The sequence below is a fragment of the Rhinolophus sinicus genome, chromosome 3, assembly GCF_057876585.1.
Source record: "Rhinolophus sinicus isolate RSI-liver-muscle chromosome 3, RSI-T2T, whole genome shotgun sequence".
NCBI lineage: Eukaryota > Metazoa > Chordata > Mammalia > Chiroptera > Rhinolophidae > Rhinolophus > Rhinolophus sinicus.
The window spans coordinates 30,081,476-30,101,135 of NC_142503.1; the positions used below are offsets into that span (position 1 = coordinate 30,081,476).

The following is a 19,660-nucleotide window of genomic DNA, read 5'->3' on the forward strand; positions in this document are numbered from 1 at the left end:
TTGCTATTTTGGCTCACACTTAAGTCCATTAAGAGGATAATTAAACTGGATTTCCAAATATTTTTTCCTCTCTGAGACCAAAAAGGAAATCAGGAATGTCTGCTTAATACCCTGATGTGATTAAAACCACTGAAAGGTATTATATGTAAATTTGATTAGCTTTATTGTGTTAATACCACCTGGCTGAATCTCCCAAAAAAAGTGAATCTAGTTCCCAGTCAGTAACCTGGAACAAAATAATGTATATTACAGCAATGGTTCTAAACACACTGGGTTTTTGACACCCCTTAAGAGCCTAAAGAATGTTTTAGATTCTCTTTTTAGAAAAATAACATATAAACAAATGTACTTAAATTTTCATAAAATTTCCATGGATCTATCTCCAATAGGACAGTTGACCTCAAGTTAATAAAACACAATTTTAGAAAAATTTGAATCCTTAATTGCTAGTTCTTCACACTTCAAAATCCACTTGAACCAAGTATCTAATTCTTTAGCAAAAGGAGTAACTTATCATAATTTGTTTTCCATTTAGTACATGAAAGCAACAATTAGTATGAAGTTGCTTACAAATAAAATGAGGAAGAAAATAGCAAAAGTGGAGAATCTTTAATTAAATAGGTTTTGTGGCCACTTGCCTTACTGTGGAATTCTTACATCTGGGTGTGATGTGTAATCATGTCCATCCTCGGACAGCTCACTGGCAGAGTAAAATGGCATCTTTCCCAGTACATATTGAGTATAACAGAAAGTAAAACTATGTAATTATAGAATTAGTCTTACATCTTGCTATAAATGGTAGAGTATCATTTTCTTTCTTTTCTTCATTCATTCATTCAAAAAAAACTTATTAAGCTCTTGCACTTAACATTATAGGGAGACACAAATAAAAATAATACATGCTCATTGTACTCATAGAATTTTAAATCTATTTGAGCTGCTTAATATTTCCTTTAGCAATTGAAAGCAGAAAGTTTATCATATTTATCTACTCCATTCTCCTCTAATTATGATTATTTTTGTAATAGGCCCATCATAGATATCACTGTACAATTTTTGTCTGTTTAGTATCTACAAGTCAGGCCATAGACTATAATCTGGAGATATAATATATCACAGGTTAATATAACATAACATAACATAACATAACATAACATAACATAACATAACATAACATAACATAACATAACATAACATAACATAATATTAACTTGTGTTATGGGACAAAAAGATTGACAATATCTTTTATGAGCAATATAATGTATAAAATCTACTTTTATCTTAATGTGCAGTTGGTAATTCCATTATTTGAAGATGATAAAGTAACATTTGGAACATCATATCTAATGATCTAAATTTGTTTAAGATATTTGATTTTCACATAGGTTCTTTCCTCCTGAAAAAAATAACAAAATAATTAAGTTAAATTAATATTGATGAATAGAGTTCTTGGGTAAACACCATCTTAAAAGGAAATCTGAAGAACTCTAAATTGAAGACACTTGAAGAGGGAAAGATGGTGTGCTTGTTAAGAATACTTTTTTTGAGAAGAGCGCCAAAGGGCATAATATGCTTCTCTATCTTCCGTGCTTTAATCCTGATAAACATCGGAAATCATGGAGGGGGATATAGATCTGTTTAGATGAGAACAATGGCTAAACTACAGATATGTTTTCTTTAGTTGACCACCCCCACACTATGACTCAAGACAAATATTCTAAAGAAGACTTTGTAAAAAATTCCAATCTAATTTAGTAGCGCCCAATATTTTAAACACTTTAATATATATTTTAAATACGTGGGAGCAGAGATTAATATTATTTCAGATTATTGCTATATTAAATCCTTGGAAATTACTTTGGGTGAATGTAGACTAATGGTGAAGCCATATGCATTCTAAATGGTCAATCTTGTGTATGGCTTAGAGTAGAGAAAAAAGCATTAAAGCAATGCTGCATTCAAATATCATTCCTTCCAGAATTGATTATATATTTGTATAACACATTGAGACAGGTCAGCTATATAATGGGTACAAAAACAGGGAGATATGTAATTTATCTCAACTTTCATATATATGAACCTAGATAGTTTTTCACTCCAGTTAAATCCATGTGTTTACCTATTAGGTTCACTATAATGCTTTCCAAGAAGATTCCTACTTTAGGAGCTCCTTTTAAAAGCTGGAAGGGCTACAGCATCCTTGTAATGCTGAAGGATTTATTTACACAGTTAATTCTCTACTCAGACAAAATTTTGGCAACTACACAGATGAAGTAATTCTAGTGTTTGGCAACACACCTAGTTTTACTCTGTTCTATATTACCGTGCATTAGAATTAAAAACACAGCCAAAATATCTGAAAAAATGTCATGAACTTTCATAAAATTTATCAAATTTTTCAGCACGAGGGACTTATCACTATTTCAATGATATTATCAAAAATCGATACAGCATATGAAGCTCTACCTACTACCAATGATTTCACTCTCATTCTCAAGGACACATCATAAAAAACAATATTGAACTTAGAACAAGATCTCTAATGAAACAATTTCAAACAGAGAATTTGGCAAAAATTTTTCATCTCTTTGAACACGATGAACCTTTTGATCAACATCTGTCAACCACCATAATGAAGATTGCTGAAAAACTAGGTTTTTGGCCAAGCTGCTGGGATAAAAGAGGACTGGACATGGGCACCTTGAATACACCTTTGAGAGGTTCCCAGCTGGAGCAGGGCCTGTTTGGGTGAGAATTCACAATTATAAAGCCGTTCAGTTTCCCAAGAGATAAGAATCTCCAGACACCAAGGAAAACAGTCTTTTTAATCTTACATGATATAAAAGAGATTAACATAAAGGTATACCTTTTAAATTCTAACCTGTTATTAGTCTGCTTGGGCTACCATCACAGAACACCACAGTCTGGTAGTTTAAACAACAGAAATTTACTTTCTCACAGTTGTTCCAAGATCAAGGTGCCGGAAGCAGTGGTTTCTGATAACTCTCTTTCTGGTTTGCAGATGGCCTCCTTCCGTCCTCTTGCTGTGTCCCCTCATGGCTTTCCTCTGTGCAGTCACACTCCTGGTGTCTCTTCCTCTTCTTGTAAGTACACCAGTCCTGTTGTATTAGACCTTCACCCTGGTTGCCTGATTTAACTTTAATGACCTCCTTATAGGATTTATTTCCAAATACAGTCATACTGGGGAGTAGGCTTCCACCCATGAATTTTGGAGGGCCACAATTCAGTCCATAAAATTATCCTACTTATGAAACTTGTTCAATGATAGACACATTTCCCAAGATGATTTCATTGTTATGATAACAAAATAAATAATACAACTTGAACTAATTATGAAGAGTCTTCAGGAATTATAGTATTCTTCGGCACAGCCTATATTTACATGTCAGTGGTAACTCTGGTCCCTTCTGTTACTATACACTTGTGTGTCAGGACTTTTGGCACATGTTGCAATAAAAAATGTGAACAATGATTAGATATCAAAATAAATGAACACTGCCCAGAGACCATTCTACAATTATAATTTTACCTTTTGTCATAGGCAAATAAAAATTTACTGTACAAGAACATTAATAAGATTTATAATTTGCAAGTGGCCATTAAGTTTGCATTAAAGCAAAAACAAGGGGGAAAAACATCAAATAGAAACAAGAGAATGATGATTTCAGTGGTTGTGAGGTGGAGAAAATAGGAGGATGTTGGTCAAAGGGTACAAACTTTCAGTTATAAGACAAGTAAGTTCTGGGGATCTAATGGACAGGATGGTCAGTATCATTAACAACACTGTATTGTATACTTAAGATTTGCTTAGAAAGCAGATCTTAAATATTTTCACTAGCCACACACAAAAATAGGTAACTATATGAGATGATGGATGCATTAACTAACTTTATTGTGGTGAGTGTTTTCACAGTATGTATGTATTTCAAATCATCATCTAATATATCTTGAATTAGTACAATTATATTTCTCAATTATACCTCAGTAAAGCTGGAAAAAGGAGGTATTACTTTGGAAAGATTATTTTTACATTCAATCTTATGAAAGGGATACACTTCTAAAATAAAATCAATTGCACAAAAAACTTTATGTATCTACAGCCGTCACCTAATAAGGCTGGTTGGCAGTTGCTGTAATTGCTATTCTTACCTGCATTCTAATGTAACAGCAGTTCGCTTAGTTTCTGAACCACACAGACATAATTCCACTTGGTTCCAATTAGCAAATAACCTTTTGGCAAAATCACTCAAAAGGTTTCTCATTAGTAATCAGAGAAAAGTCTTCAATTTTATTCAGAGCTCTGTAATTCTAGAAGTTTAATTGGATTCCTCAGGTTCGTCTTACAAGAATTGTGCTTTTTCTCTAGCAGACACTCATATGTCTCTGACATGATTATAATCTTATCTTATCCTCCTCAATTATTCAATTTCAAAAGGGTCTAGAATCATAGTAATTAGAAGAAATCAGATATACAGTTTTGATCATTGTTCACATGATTTAACAGCCATTGAACTGTCTGCTCTTTGTGCCTTTACCATTCTCAGAGTTAAAAAGGGTAATTTAAGGGTATAACACAGTTATTCTTTCTTTTATATTTATGAAATAGTTAAGACATACAAAAATGCATAGAAAACAGAAATACAACAAAGCACATTAACTAACACCTAGTTTAAGAAAGAAAATTGACTAAGTATTTTTTCTTCCTAATTTACAGAAAAGATAAATAAATATTGGATAAGCTATTTTACTATATGTCAAACACAAAGGAAGAATCTGAAATGGAAGGTATTAGTTACAAAGTAAGTGCTCCCAATGAATGAATACATAGCCTTAGTCACACCTATCAACAGTGGATAATGTTGAGTTTGGTGTTTGCCAAGTATCTAGAAGTGATGTCAACTGGAACATCTATCACTTTTTAGATTGTCATCAAAATATACCTAACCACTGAAGTTATAGTCTAATGCATTGATTTAATTTTATAGTCCACCAGTTTTCACATGTTTCTATAATACTCACTTCCTCTTCTGGAATTATGTCTTCTCATATTTCAATCATTCTTTCGTGGGACAAGGAGGAAGGTCTTTACTTAGTAAATTCACTATACTGCATTCATCTAAGGTTTTTAGTAAATAGAAACAAAAATAAAGTGGAAAAGGAGATGAGAAAAATGATTGGAGAAAAAAGATACTAAGGGGGTGAATAACTGTTGCAAATGAAAGAAATCATAAAAGGTAGAAAACTGAAAAGACAAGACATGCAGAAATGTATAAGAAATTGTTCAGCAAATATACAATCAAAGCACCTCTAAAAGAATTCAACCCAAATTAAGTGAAAAATATTCTCTGAAAAATTAATTTTACCACGACTATATAGTAATTCAATCTCTAGCTAAATTAGGTAGTCAATTAAAATAGGCTTATTACTTTGCTGATGGATGAATTCATATAAAATAAAGAAAACTGGGAATATTACTCAGCAGAGATTATGATAATCTACTGTTTATTGATTTTACCTTTTTGTAAGGGCCAGAATGATGAACTAAATGGTGATGGAGACCACCACCCCTGCATATTTAGGACTTTAAAACTGACATGAATCTCTACTACTGTATCTGGGATCTGTATATATGTATATATATATGTATGTATATATGTGTATATATATATATGTATATATATACATGTATATATATATATACATTTTTTTTTCCAATTATATATTCAGGAGCTAAAACAATGAGGAAAATAGATCTGTGGGCCCAGTGAAACTACGCTAAGCTGGACCTGACACAGGACTCTATTTCCTACTTCACCCCTTCTCTAACAGGGGTCACGACAGTGCTTCATGTTCCTAGGTATCAATGTTCTCAAGGATCCTGTGCCTACTGGTACTTGAGAATAACTAGGGGAAGATCTAACAGAATCATTATCACATATGCTTGCCATTATTTCTACTTGCCATGGACCTCTACAGGGAGCTAGGTTCATCGAGTAGAGCTCTCTTTTAATTATTTTTTCTTTCTTTCTTTTTTTAACGAATTGGAGAAGATCTGAAGAGATCTTCACTCCTTCATTGAGTTTCAGATCTAAGAACTGGCTCACATATGGAAATCAGGTAAAAGATTCTGACACTGAGGTGGGTCCCCTCAGCCTTCCACCCATCCATGCTTGATGTTCTTTGTATAAATTAAGTAATACCCTTATTGGCACTTACCTATTCATGCCCCTGAGTATACTGTGTATCATTATCCTTCTTCACAGCTCTATTTCTGTTTCCTTGGTCATCAATCCCTGTGGGCTTGGTTGCCTCTGTTTCAATTTGATGGACAATCACTTCTTCCTTCTCAAGCCTGCATCCCTCACTTTCTTAGCGATTTTGGGTCCGGAGCATACTCTAATAAACCTCCTGCATATAAATCTGCATCTCAGAGCTAATTTACTGGGGAAAAAACAAAACAAACAAAATAAATAAAAGATTGAGTTCCTCCCTATTTCTATGGCAATAATCAGAACTTTGAAAGATAATTCTAATATTCTAACTAAATGAAAGGAGAAGTGAACGTTTATAGTTTATTTGAAGCCGTTGATTTTTTAGAGCTAAACTAAAATGTATAGCATGGCAAAAACATTTCATCTTCCACAAATGTAACACAAAAATAAAATAAATTTTTTACTTTATCAATTTTGACAAAGATCTTTGAAAATAGCAGCTCACTTTAAAGATACACCAGATAATTGGAAGCCTATTAAATTTGCTATTAGCTGAAGATTATAAAATAAGTTATCACCCTGAAAAATTGAGAGAATGTGTGATTTCCCACAATGTATGGAGCAAAGGTGAGGTCTGAAAGAAAGAAATGTTGATGATTCAGTCATTCATTCTTACGAAAAACGTTAAACTCCACAGTAGCATTGCATAAAAACGGAATTGCTTAATTCTGGTCCTGCAATTCCTTTCTCCTGGCAGCAAATAACGATGTTACTCTCTTCAGAATTTCTCCAATTCATGAAAAAAAAAAAAAAAAGAAAAAAGAAAATTAAAAGCGAGATCTACTAGATGAACCAAGCTTACCTATCCTCAAAAATGTTAAATATGTTATTTAAAACAATGGATGCAGAAATATTAAGCATTGACTATTTTATTATATGAAAAAGGATGCACTTAAACCAGCAGGGATTCTTTAAATAGCAGGCTCTCCTATTGCATTTAAAATGTGTTTACACATCATTAACCACTTGAAAGAGAACAAGGGACAGAGAAACTTAATGCTTAGAAATTAAGAGCCACTGCTATGCAAATATCCGAGATAAGGATGAAGCATTAGTCATATAAAGCATCTCAGTATTAAAGTGAGTCAATTTAGATAGTCTATTAATATCCAACTTTACAGACTTATGTTTCCAATATTCTGGTATCTGCAATGATGTGAGGTCTTTCTGTTTAATAACTAATGAGCTTGTTACAGGGAACTAGAGATCACCACTTATGTAATCTTGCTGGTGCTTTGATTTGTCACTGGCCTCTTGGACACTACTTTTCTCTCCTGTTTGCCATGTACCCTCCCCCACAAAAAGCATTTGGTCTCCATTTCATTCAACCACTCAACATATATTTATTGAATACCTACTATAGGCAAAGGAGGCTCTTAGAGTAGAATTTACAGCAGTAAACAAGGCTCACAGGATCACTATTCAGGTGACGCTTACATTCTGGTGGTAGAGGATAGTAAAAACTAAGAAAACGGAGTAAGGAAGCATGAGATGGGCTGCTACTTTAGATTAGGTGATCAGTGGAAGCTTCTTATGAAGACATAACTGAGCAGAGACCTAAATGAGTGATGAGGAAGTCCTCCAGATAATTGGGGAAGAGTATTCAGGCAAAGGGCATAGCAAGTCCAAAAGAAGGCAAGAATGTAGCACATCTGAGAGACAGCAAAGAAGCCAAGTTTTCCTAGAAGCTCATTGCATTAGTTTCCTTTGGCTACTATAACAAATTATCAAAACCCTGGTTGCTTAAAACAACAGAAATGTATTCTCTCACAGTTCTGGAGTCCAGAAATCTGAAATCAAGGTGTTGGCAGGGCAATGCTCCCTCCGACGTCTAAGAATGAATCCTCCCTTGTTGCTAGCTTGCAGCTTCGAGTAGTCCAGGAATTTCTTCATTTGAGATGCCATAACCTCAATCTCTGCTTCTCTCTTCACAGGATCTTCTCCTCTGTGTATATGTCTTCTTCTCTTCTGTCTCTTATAAGAACACTTGTCATTGGATGTAGAACTCACCCAGATAATCCAGGATAATCTCACCTCATGATCCTTAATTTAATTATATCTGCATAAGGATACATTCCCAGGTTCCTGGAGCGTAAGAAAGACATGAAAATATCATTGGGGGGACATCATTCAACCCATTACACTCATCTTAATAAAGATACATTTCAGTGCAGTGACTATGGTTTGAACTAATATCAAAATGGGCTTTTAGGGAGCTAGCCAAAAATATATGGCAAAATTTTAGGGATTCCGTCCTTGTCTCTAGGCTAGATCATACCTGCAATTTAAAGACTCCGCTTTCTTCCAGACAATGAGAAGTTTTCTGACTAGCCTGAGGTTTAGAACTATGCTAGCTCAATAGTCCATTGATACAGTGAGAAGTTTTGCTAACCTCTTATGTCTGTCTCAAGTCGTGACACAATTTGCTGCTGCTAAATTGCTAAACCTCAGGGAAAGTATCAGATTCTTTCTCTCTTTCTAAAACTCACATTGTTTTGGCCACTTAAACACACAGGCCTGTACTCCTTTATAACATTGTGGTTGCATTTGATTTCTCTCCCCACTAGAGCTTCAGAATCATGTACATACTTTGTATGTCCAATTAGTGTACCTCAGTCAATAAGTATTGATCAATCAATAAGAATTGATACAGAATCAATACTTATTGAATGGACTTCAGAATCCTATTGGAGGGGAACAGCATCTTGGCCATCATTGAGAATAATATTTTATAAGTAATTATTGAAGAAAAAGCATGTTTGATTATTTTTCTAGGATATTTTTAAAATCTCTATTGGCCATTTATTGTGTGTGTTTTTTTGTTGTTGTTGTTGTTTTTGACTTTTTAGATAACTGCTTGAAAGAATTTGCTGGCTCCAAATAGTGTCCAGATGATGTTCATCTATACTTAAATTTGCTTTTAATTTCTAAATATTAAGATTAAGGAAATGTATTCATAGTAACATGACTTTTGAAGTATAACAACCCTCTGTGTCTCAGGTATCTTTTTGTTTTTTTTCTTTCCCAATCCCAAGATCCTGTATAATGACAGTTCATTATTCTTTGAGCCATAATTCAACATTTATGTAATTTAGCCAATGTAAAAACAATTTCATGTATTTCTCTTCCATCCCATAATTTTCAAAGCATACTTGGTGCCATAGGACATCCTGTCAGTGAAATGCCAGCAGTGCTTCACCTGACTTGGAACTCCCCTGGCACCTGCTCCTACTTGAGCTTGAATTATTATCTCTGGCTTTAAAAATTTCCATATCATTCCCTTTACTAATTACAAACATGGATAAAAAGGGTAATTGTAATATTCAATGTTAAGTTATTGCGGAATGATATAAATCTCAAACTCCCATTGGGAAATGTATTTGAGCCATAAATAATCCCTCATAACATTGCTCATGCTGCCCTGCTGAAGAAATGGTTCTTTTACCTTGTGACATAATACAAACTAAGAGAAAACAATACTGCCTGGCATTCGCTTGTTCAACTCTAATGCAGGCACATAAGAAAACCTGAACTTCCCAAGTTTTACTTGAACTATGTGAGGAATACATATACCTGTATGTAGTGTGTGCGTGTGTGTGTGTGTGTGTGTGGGGGGGGTAATTTCTTTGAAGAAATGGCTTTTTATGGGCCACAAAATACATTGTATTTAGATGGCTTCTAAATAAAATTTCAGTACTGACTGCAAGATGCTTTTTACTTCTTTCTCACACAAAGTCTTAAAAAAATAGAGTATGAGAGGTGTTTTTAAAATGATGTTCTAAGACTTTTTTATGCTTTCTACTTAAATCAAGCATGCTATTCTTAATCTACTGCCATGATAGGCACTGTATCTAGACTCCATGATAGCAGTGTATTTCACAAAAGGACTTTTTAGAATGCATAAAAACAGGATTATCAAATGTTGCATAAGATCTTTACTTCCTCCCCCTCTATATCTGGGTGTGCTCTTGGGGAGTTGATTCTAAAGGGTCATCTGGAATACATTTCACAAAATTATTGACAACATTCATCTTTGTGTGATTTTTGTGTGTGTGTGTGATAGGCCTTCATTTTGATGTATGGGCCTTTGAATTTAAGGTTCTTTTGACTCTCTTCTGAAAAATAGAAAGCCAATTAACTAATTCCAGGGAACACAAAATGCTGTGTATGGTAGTTGTATTCCATTTTCAGAACTGGTTTTTGTGCATCAAGGCTATTTCCATTAAAATCAACAAGGACATGTTGGATCTCAGAGAAGAAGTACCATAGAATATTGCTCAGCTTTGCACAGGTTCCATGAAAATGATCCCTGACATTCTGCTAGGCAGGAGGGATAAACTCCTTTGACCCAGTCACAGATCCTATCATCATGGGGCTTATAGATCATCCAAATAAGCAAATGATAACAAGGACCATAAAGAATTTCAGTAGAGATCTGAAGGTTACAGTGACATTTCAGTAGAGATCTGAAGGTTAAGTAAGAGTTAAGTAAATGAAGAGGGAGAAAAGCTTTTCAAGCAGAGAGAAGCACACAGTGGAAAGTTCGTGAACTTAATTGTCCGACCTTATATGCAAAGATTCTCAGCATCAAAGCATTAATAACATAGTACATTCTAAAGGACTGAAAGAAGGTAAGAGTGTCTGTAGCTGCCTATTTCACATAATGACCTTCTTTTGCAGAGAAGGTAAATATGATCGACCAATAATGCTCCTAGGTACTTACGCAGCTAATTTGAAAACTTATGTCCATAGAAAAACCTGAACACAAATATTCATAATAGCATTACTCAAATTGTGAAAAACTGGAAGCAATCAAGAAGGCTTGCAGTACGTGAAGGTATAAACAAACTGTGGTACATCCATATAATGGATTTCTGTTCAGTGACAAAAGGAATGATCTATCAATTCACACAAAAACCATAATGAATCTTAATGAATATAGTTAAGTGAATGAAGCCAGTCTAAAAAGGCTGCATGCTGTATAATTCCATTTATGTAACATTCTAGAAAAGACAAAACTATACACATAATAAACATATCACTGGTTACCAGGGCTTTTGGAAGGGAGGAGCATTGAATATATAAGCACAGAGGATTTTTGGAGTGGTGATATATTATATAATAATGTAATATTATATAATACTACAATGATAGATACACGACACTGTCATTTTTTGAAAATCTATAGAACTTTGCAGCACAAAATATATTAAAATATATCAACTAGAATATATCAACTGAAGATAAAAATAATTTAAAAGTTTGGAGGATCCTAAAATGGAATGCAAATTATGACAAAATAATCTATTTGACAAATGTATAAAATCCCCTAACTGAAGGGAATTGGGGAAAATCTCCTGACCTAAGTAACTTTGAAAATGGGTGTGGACTCTAAAATTAATGGCAAACGTGTCTGTATTCTAGTTGGTAGAATTATTTCCCATACAGATCAAGAATAAGAATTCTGAATCACTGTACACGTATACTGGAATTGAGCAATAAGTAAATAGATAGCACATAGTAGTTCCTACTGTTAGAGTGGAAGGTTGCAGAGTAGCAAGAGGAAAAAGTAGAATGGTGCATGTGATAATAAATTACAGTTGGAGGCATCAGTATGTATTCATGTTTAGCTTAGCATAGCTTCAAATGAATACATATGGAAATATTCCAAGACATGTACAAACATAGGTTAATATACACATATATATTTTTTGCTCTGCCATCTATGGGACATCTAGAAACAATACTTCAGTAGCAACAAATACATCTAGCACCCCAATCTTTTTTCTAATATCATTCTCCAATAAAATAAACCAGGGCTTCTTGAACAAATGACTGCTTCTAATGCTAGAACAAGTAATGTACCAAATGAGCCTAGAGCATTATGTAATGTTGGAAAGTAAAGAAGAAGTCAAAAACTACCAGGATGAGGGTATGTCAAAGGAGCACAGAAACCATTGGAAAGAGCTCCCTTTGGCCAAACGTTGAACAATTTGAGTAATAAAATAGAGTAGTAATGAATTGTAACCCAGAGTACAATGGGAGACCATTCTTATATAAATAAATAGATGATTGAATAAATAAGTGAATTGGGAGAATAAATAAAACTTCCATGCAGAAAAAAAATCCAAATAATCCTGTAGATGCTCTGGTCTCATGGAGGTGGAACACAAGTACTCACCTTTAAGTGTGGGCTACACATAGTGCCTTCCTTCCGAAGATAGTATGGGAAGGGAGAAAAGAAGCAATGCAGAAACCTGACAAGCACCACCTCAAGCCACGTGATCAAAATTTAAGTGATAGGCCATGTTAATAATATGTACCCTTAATGTGGTATGATGAGAATAATCTCTATGGTTATACACACACACAAAAACATACAACCCATTTTAGTCATGAGGAAACTTCAGACATATTCCAATTAAGGGACATTCTACAAAATGCCTGACCAGTACTACAAACTGTTAAGATAATCAAAAACAAGAAAATCCTTAGAAACTGTAACAGTCAAGAAGAGCCTAAGGGAGACATGATGACTATCCTGAAGAGGTTCCTAAACAGAAAAAGGACATTAAGAAAAACTAAGGAAATTTAACTAGAACATGGGTTTTAGTTAATAATAATGTACAACTATCATTTCAATAGTTGTGACAAATATACCTAGTAATATAAGATGTTGATAATAGAAACTGGGTGTGAGGCATAAAGGTTATCTTTGTATGTCTTCATAAGTTTTCTGTAGTCCTAAAATTGTTAAATTTTAAAAAAAAGTATTAAATAAAACTGTGATCAAGTATGTCTCAATAAAACTGTTTAAAAAAATAAACTTCTAAAAGTGCTAGAAAATACTTAGTATTGGCAATCCATTGAATATCCAGGAATTTCTTAAAACATTTTTGATATTAAAAAAATGAGAATACCTGTTATACATAACATAGTCTCTCAGTTATTTTCGAGGTCATAGAATGTACTGGAAATCTCCACAGAGACTCACAATTTTTTTTTCAGGATTAACAAATAAATGGTGACATTTCCACATCTTTAGTCATGCATATTCATAATTATTTCTTCATTTTAACCTGTGAGAGTAAAATCTAAATGTAAATGCCATGACTTTCTGATTAAAGTATGTATAGTTCAAGCTCTTCACTTATCAAATAAGTGCATTGAATTTTCTGGATAAGTGCTAAACATGTTGTACGAGATTATCTTTAGACATTTAAAATGGTGACTCTAGAAAACACTTAATTAGTAAATAATACTATAATCAACTCAAAGGAATATTTTTCCACTATGAGTAAAAGAAAATTGTTACTTGTCCTTTACCCAGGGAAAATAAACTGAGATACAGAGGTTGATATATCATAATTCAATTTTTATCCAGTTTTCTACCTGTGGTTGACAGAGTTGAAGAGGCCAAATTACTTGTCACATCACAATGATCCAATTGGGATTTCATCTAATGAAGGGTGAAGCCCCCTCAAAGATTTCTGAGCAATTGTAAAATGACAGTGAGAAGGCTGAGAAATTATTCTTTTCATATAATGGTATGTTTTACAGTTCTCTCAAAAAACATGTCTACTGGAAGTGTTCCCTCAGTCTATTCTGTTCACTGCTTTTTTGATTGTTTAAATATTTAAAAATTTAAGTATTTAGAACAGGTCCAGTGAACTACAACTAACTTGTGGATTGAAAAGTCATTTATGAGGTAGGTTCTACATGCTTTGCAGTCAAATCCAATTACCTAAACAAATATTCACTAACCACCTTCTAATGAAAGGTCCTTTGCTAGCTGGAACTATGCATTTCATGAACTAAGAAAACAATGAAATAGATATACAGATGGTAAATAAGCACATGAAAAGCTAGTTTATATTATATGTCATCAGGAAAATGCAAATTAAGATAACAATGAGATAGCACTAGATGCCTACTATTACAATGGCCGGAATCCAGTTCACTGATGACAGATGATGGCAAGAATATGGGGAAACAGGAACTTTGATTAATTGATGGTGGGAATGCAAAATGGTACAATCACTTTGGAAGACGGTTTGGTGGTTTTTTACAAAACTAAGCATACTCTTGCCATACAATCCAGGAATCACACTCTTTGGTATTAGGCCAAAAGAGTTGAAGTCTTATACCTACACAAAAACCTGCACACAGATGTTTATAGCAGCTTTATTCATAATGTCAAAACCTGGAAGCAGCCATGATGTCCTTCAGTAGATGAACGAATAAGTAAACTGTGATACATCCAGACAATGGAATTAAAAATAAAAATCTATTAAACCTTGAAAAGAAATGAAGGAAACTTAAATGCATATTACTTACTTAGTGAAAGAAATCAATCTGAAAACTCTGCCTGCTGTATGATTCCAATTATAAAATTCTGGAAAAGGCAAAAACTATGGAGGCAGTAAAAAGTTCAGTGTTTGCCAGGGGTTAGTAGGGTAGGAAGGATGAATAGGTGGAGCACAGAAGATTTTTAGGGCAGTGAAACTACTCTGTATGGTAGACTGTACAAATTCAAGAGTGAACCTAATGTAAACTATCAATTTTTGAAAATTATGATGTGTCTTTGTAGGTTCAGTAATTGTAACAAATATACTACCTCAGAGCATTGTTGATAATGGAGGAAGCTATGCATGAGTGAGGGCAGGGAGAATATTGGAAATTTCTGTACCTCCTACTAAATTTTGCTGTAAATCTAAAACTGCCCTAAAAAAATAAAGTCTATTAAAAAGAAAGAGAAAAAAAGTACATAAATAATTTTTGCTGTGGTTACTTGGGTTAATTGACTCATTGGCATGGACAAGCCACAAACTAACAATATACTCCCTACGTTAGGGTTGAAAAAAATTACACAAGCCTTCTTTCCTTTAGCCAGGGGTCCATAAATTCTTTTGGTGCCATGAATCCTTTCAGCCCTCTAATGAAGTTGTGACCTCTTTCTCAAAAAAACTTTTTACAGGCATAAAGCTAAAAGAAAGAAAGAAAGAAAGACAACTGAGTTGCTACAATCATCAAAATATGTTAAAAAGAAATTTGTTACAGTGATGTGTATGCTATTTTATTCAAACATTAATTAATAATAGTAACACACTTTCTGTACATATATGATCATGGCAGTGTGATATAACCCATGGCGGGATACATAATAGATACTATAATTTTGAGGTAGCTATGAGCATAACTGTTATTTAAATATATCTGCAAAAACTATAATTTAATGTGAAAGTGTATGAGTTTTCTAATAACAAAATAGCACATATTTCAATTGTTTTATTATTCCCTACTTTGATACTTGAAGAAAATGATAGATTTCACTTACACTGCCCCTCTTATATTTTTTATGACAGAGCAAGCTCCCTACTGAGAAAACTTTCACTTATTGTTTATTCTGCCTACAACGATCTTTCCCTAAAATCAGAAGACCTGATTCCTACTTGCCCTTCACATCTGAGTTTCAGCTTGCCTTCCACTGAGCGGCTTATCCTTGACCTCTAAAACCAAAGCAGCAAATCAATGACTTCCTATACATGACTCTTCATAACTCCTCTGCCTGGCACTTACTCTCCTTATTTCTCAGTAGGTTTGGTCCCTCTCTTTCACCACCGTATCTCCTGTACCTAGAATATTTCCTGGCATATAATAGTTATTCAATCAATATTTGTTGAGTGCATAAATGAATGATATCTTCCCATTTGTGCTCTACAGTTCATGGGCTTCCTAAACTTACAAAGTGACAATCCAAGAAGGCTAATGTGTCGTGGGAGAAAAAGAAGAGAAAAATCGCCCTGCTGCCATCATGCTCCTCAGTGGGCAACACGTTTTTTGACACATGCATTCCCACTCTTCTTTGCCCACAACTCCATGCATTCAAACAAGTATATACTAAAAGTGGGAACACTGTGGAATCCACAATATACCTATCTTTATGTGCCTTTTTCTCTCTTTGTTTTGGCTTTTCCTCGAAGATTTAAAAATATCATGTCAGGAAATATAAAAAACATTCAAACATTTTGATACCATGATTCCTTTTTTTTTTTTTTTAAATGAAAGCTGAAGAAATAATGCTTAATAAAGAAAACACTTTCTGTACATATATGATCATGGCAGCGTGATTGATACCAGAAAAAAAGAGGAAATGAATCCAGATAATATGGAAATGGTTAAATAATTAAGGAATATGTACATAGTAGAATAGAAGGCGGCCATTAAAATGATTTTTATAAAGGATTTTCAATAAATAAGTCATGTTATACTCAAGTAAAATAAGTGTATAAAATTTCATATATAGGAGAACGACATTATCTATCTGTATATCAATCTATTTTTTACATATTCATTCATTAATCTAACAGACTACTCAAAAGAATAACCACATATAAATACAAAGAAATAACACTGAAATTTTAATTATTTTTGGTTGTTAGAAATACAGAGGCTTTTATCTTCTACTTGCTCCTTTTTAGAATCATTTCAATTTTCTTAGTCAACAAATGTTAAAATATGTTTAAGTCAGAAGCAGTACTAAAATGTTCATGGGTCACATCCTTTTCCCTGCTTCATTATTACTGCCATCTTGTTCTAAAGAAGAATACCTGTTGAGTGTAGTAGCTCTTAGTGGCCAAAAGTTGACATCAAAGCAGGCATATTGAACTAGAAAATGTGCCCAGAGAGTCTAGGACAAATGTAATTCATGCTTTTATATGTCAATGTTTCTAAAGAGGGATTATTTTCCTTACTCTTTAAGATTTCAGTTTCTGTAATTGTAGAAAGGTCCTTTTTCTATCCCTTAGTCTATGTGTTTAAATGACAGAGAATTCAAACTTATCAGAAATGAAAGTAAGTAATGCTGAAGGCCTGGCCTGTCTGGTCATTTCTGTGTCTTCTCTTGAGCCCTTCTCCAATGGTGACACCAGAGCCCATGAGCACCGAGACATCTCTTTTGAGGCTACCTTGTATTTAAGGTGCGCTTATAATCAATGACTCCTGATAATTCCTAACTGGGAAATGGAGAGATGTGAAACTTAAATCAATCCATTTTCTCATTTAGTGTTAACCCATGATGGGATACTGTTAAGTCTACACCAGAAATGACATGTAATTACGGATTTTATTTCTGTCTGTAGAACTGTACTCAATCACTAACAAATGAAAGGTTTCAAGTTGATTAAAAGGTTTACATACAAAACCTAAAAAGATACAGTTTAGGTGTTTGGGAGAACATATCACAAAATATCATTCACTAGGAACAAAGAGAGATGAGTTTTAGTTGATTGAATCAGATCAAAATATTCCAGTGCAGGCTCTGCCTCTAAATCACAGGAAAATGTTTTTTTTTTTTTTTTTTTTTTTTTCCGAAGAACAGAATGCTGAGTTACACTAGGTCTACTGAATCACAAATACTCAAAAGATAGGACTACTGTGTTTCCCCGAAAATAAGACCTAGCCAGACAATCAGCTCTAATGCGACTTTTGGAGCAAAAATTAATATAGGACACAGTCTTGTTTAATGTAATATAATATAAGACAAGACTGGGTCTTATATTAATTTTTGCTCCAAAAGACGCATTAGAGCTGATTGTCTGGCTAGGTCTTATTTTCGGGGAAACAGGGTACAGAGTATTTGATTTTTAAAATTCCACAGATGATTTTGATACCGTCCATCCACAGACAAGTACTTGAGGACTACTAAAATAAATGATCTTAACAATCAATAAAGTCATTCAATATTTATCAAGAAACAAGAATGTGCAAGTCATTGGAAATTCAAGGAGGGAAAGATAAACTGCTCTCCCATGCACCGTCTTACACCCTGTCCTACAGTATCCTCTGATGTACAGGAGCCAACTCAGCAGAGCCTGGGATGATGGAGCAATCCTCAATGATGAGAGACAGCCACTCATGTGTAAATTATCCATCTCCTGTCCTTTAGGAGGAAAATTCCGGGAAGCATTTATGCCCTTCTCAGGACGTGTGGGCAGAATAGAGTCCCCTTGCCCACTACAGTAATCTCTACAACACATTGTTATATTGTCTTTGCCTCCTTCCTTGTCCCACGCTCTCTGCTTCCCCACTTCAGCAACCTGGGATCATCTCCCAACTAAATTGAACCCAAGGAGTTATCTCAAGTGCTACTTTAGGGAGAATTCAAACCAAGACAAAATTGAAAGGCAACCTTTCTTCTTCTATTCAGGTCCTTCTAGAAGAAGACACCAAGGTATTATCAGACATTAAAGAAATTTCTTGGGAAAATACCTATAATATAAAGGGAGCTGAGAGAGCTGACATACCGAGAGCTTCATCAACCCAGTGATGAAGGTTGAATCAGAAAAGTCTTCAAACGATATGCAGTTTTAAGAACATTTTGACAAAGCCAATAAGAAGTCTTTGCACTAAGGTTGCCAGTCAAAGGAGCCCTCATCTCCCAGGAGGGGGTTTGTCTTACTATTTTTGCCTTCCAGTCATTGACTAGCAGCAGCCAGTGAGAAGGGTAGTCTTGGTGCAAACTCATTGATGAATTTCAATCAAAGGAGAGAAAGAAGTAGAGATTATAAGTAACTCACAAGGTTCTTGAGGCTGAGAAGTCCCAAGAACTGCAGTCAGCAAGATAGAGACTCAGGGCAGATAATGGTGTAGTTCCAGTCCAGTCCAATTCTAAAGACCTGAAAACCAGGAGAGCTGATGTAAGTTCCAGTGTGAAAGCCAGCAGGCTCAAGACCTAAGAAGAGCCAGTGTTTCAGTTTAAGTCCAAAGACAGAAAAAGACCAGTATCACAGCTCAACCAGTCAGACCTTCAACTGATTGGACGAGACCTGCTCACAGGGAGGACAATCTGCTTTACTCAGTCTATTGGTAAATATTCAATGTTAACATCATCCAGAATCATCTTTACAGACACACCCAGGATAATGTTTAACTAAATGTCTGGGCATCCATGGCTCAATCAGGTTGACGTATAAATTAACCATCACTCAAATCTAGATTTAATTTGCCATTCTAGAATCTAGATAAATCCGGGATAGGGACTCTAGATTATTGTAGGTTTAACTAACTAGAAGGCTTTTTTTTTGTATCCATTGTGCCAAATGTGGTGTCATCGCTATAGCATAAACCTTTTGAGAAACAGCTCCTCATATATAACAGAGCCCTGATAGAGAAAGAACACTTGACCATGGGTACTATGTACCAGAAATTCATCTATCACATGGCTACTATAAGCCCTTACTGTAACAGGGTGGTCTTAACGATGCTTTCACCAAAATATCTGGTTATCAACTCAGAAACCATGTACAATAGTCTAAGTTATGTCTGGGTATTCTTCTTTCTTCAGGGTAAAATCACCCTCCCCCCAA

At 34.4% G+C, this 19,660-nt stretch overlaps 1 long non-coding RNA gene across 1 annotated transcript in view; it reads left to right on the plus strand.

Annotated features, from left to right (window-relative positions):
* Nucleotides 1-3,020: 3,020 nt before the first annotated feature.
* LOC141570430 (uncharacterized) overlaps nucleotides 3,021-19,660 on the plus strand; it is a 51,198-nt gene continuing 34,558 nt past the window's right edge. The window contains exon 1 of the long non-coding RNA XR_012494436.2: nucleotides 3,021-3,104. This is a non-coding gene — a long non-coding RNA (uncharacterized LOC141570430). The remainder of the gene's footprint in view (nucleotides 3,105-19,660) is intronic.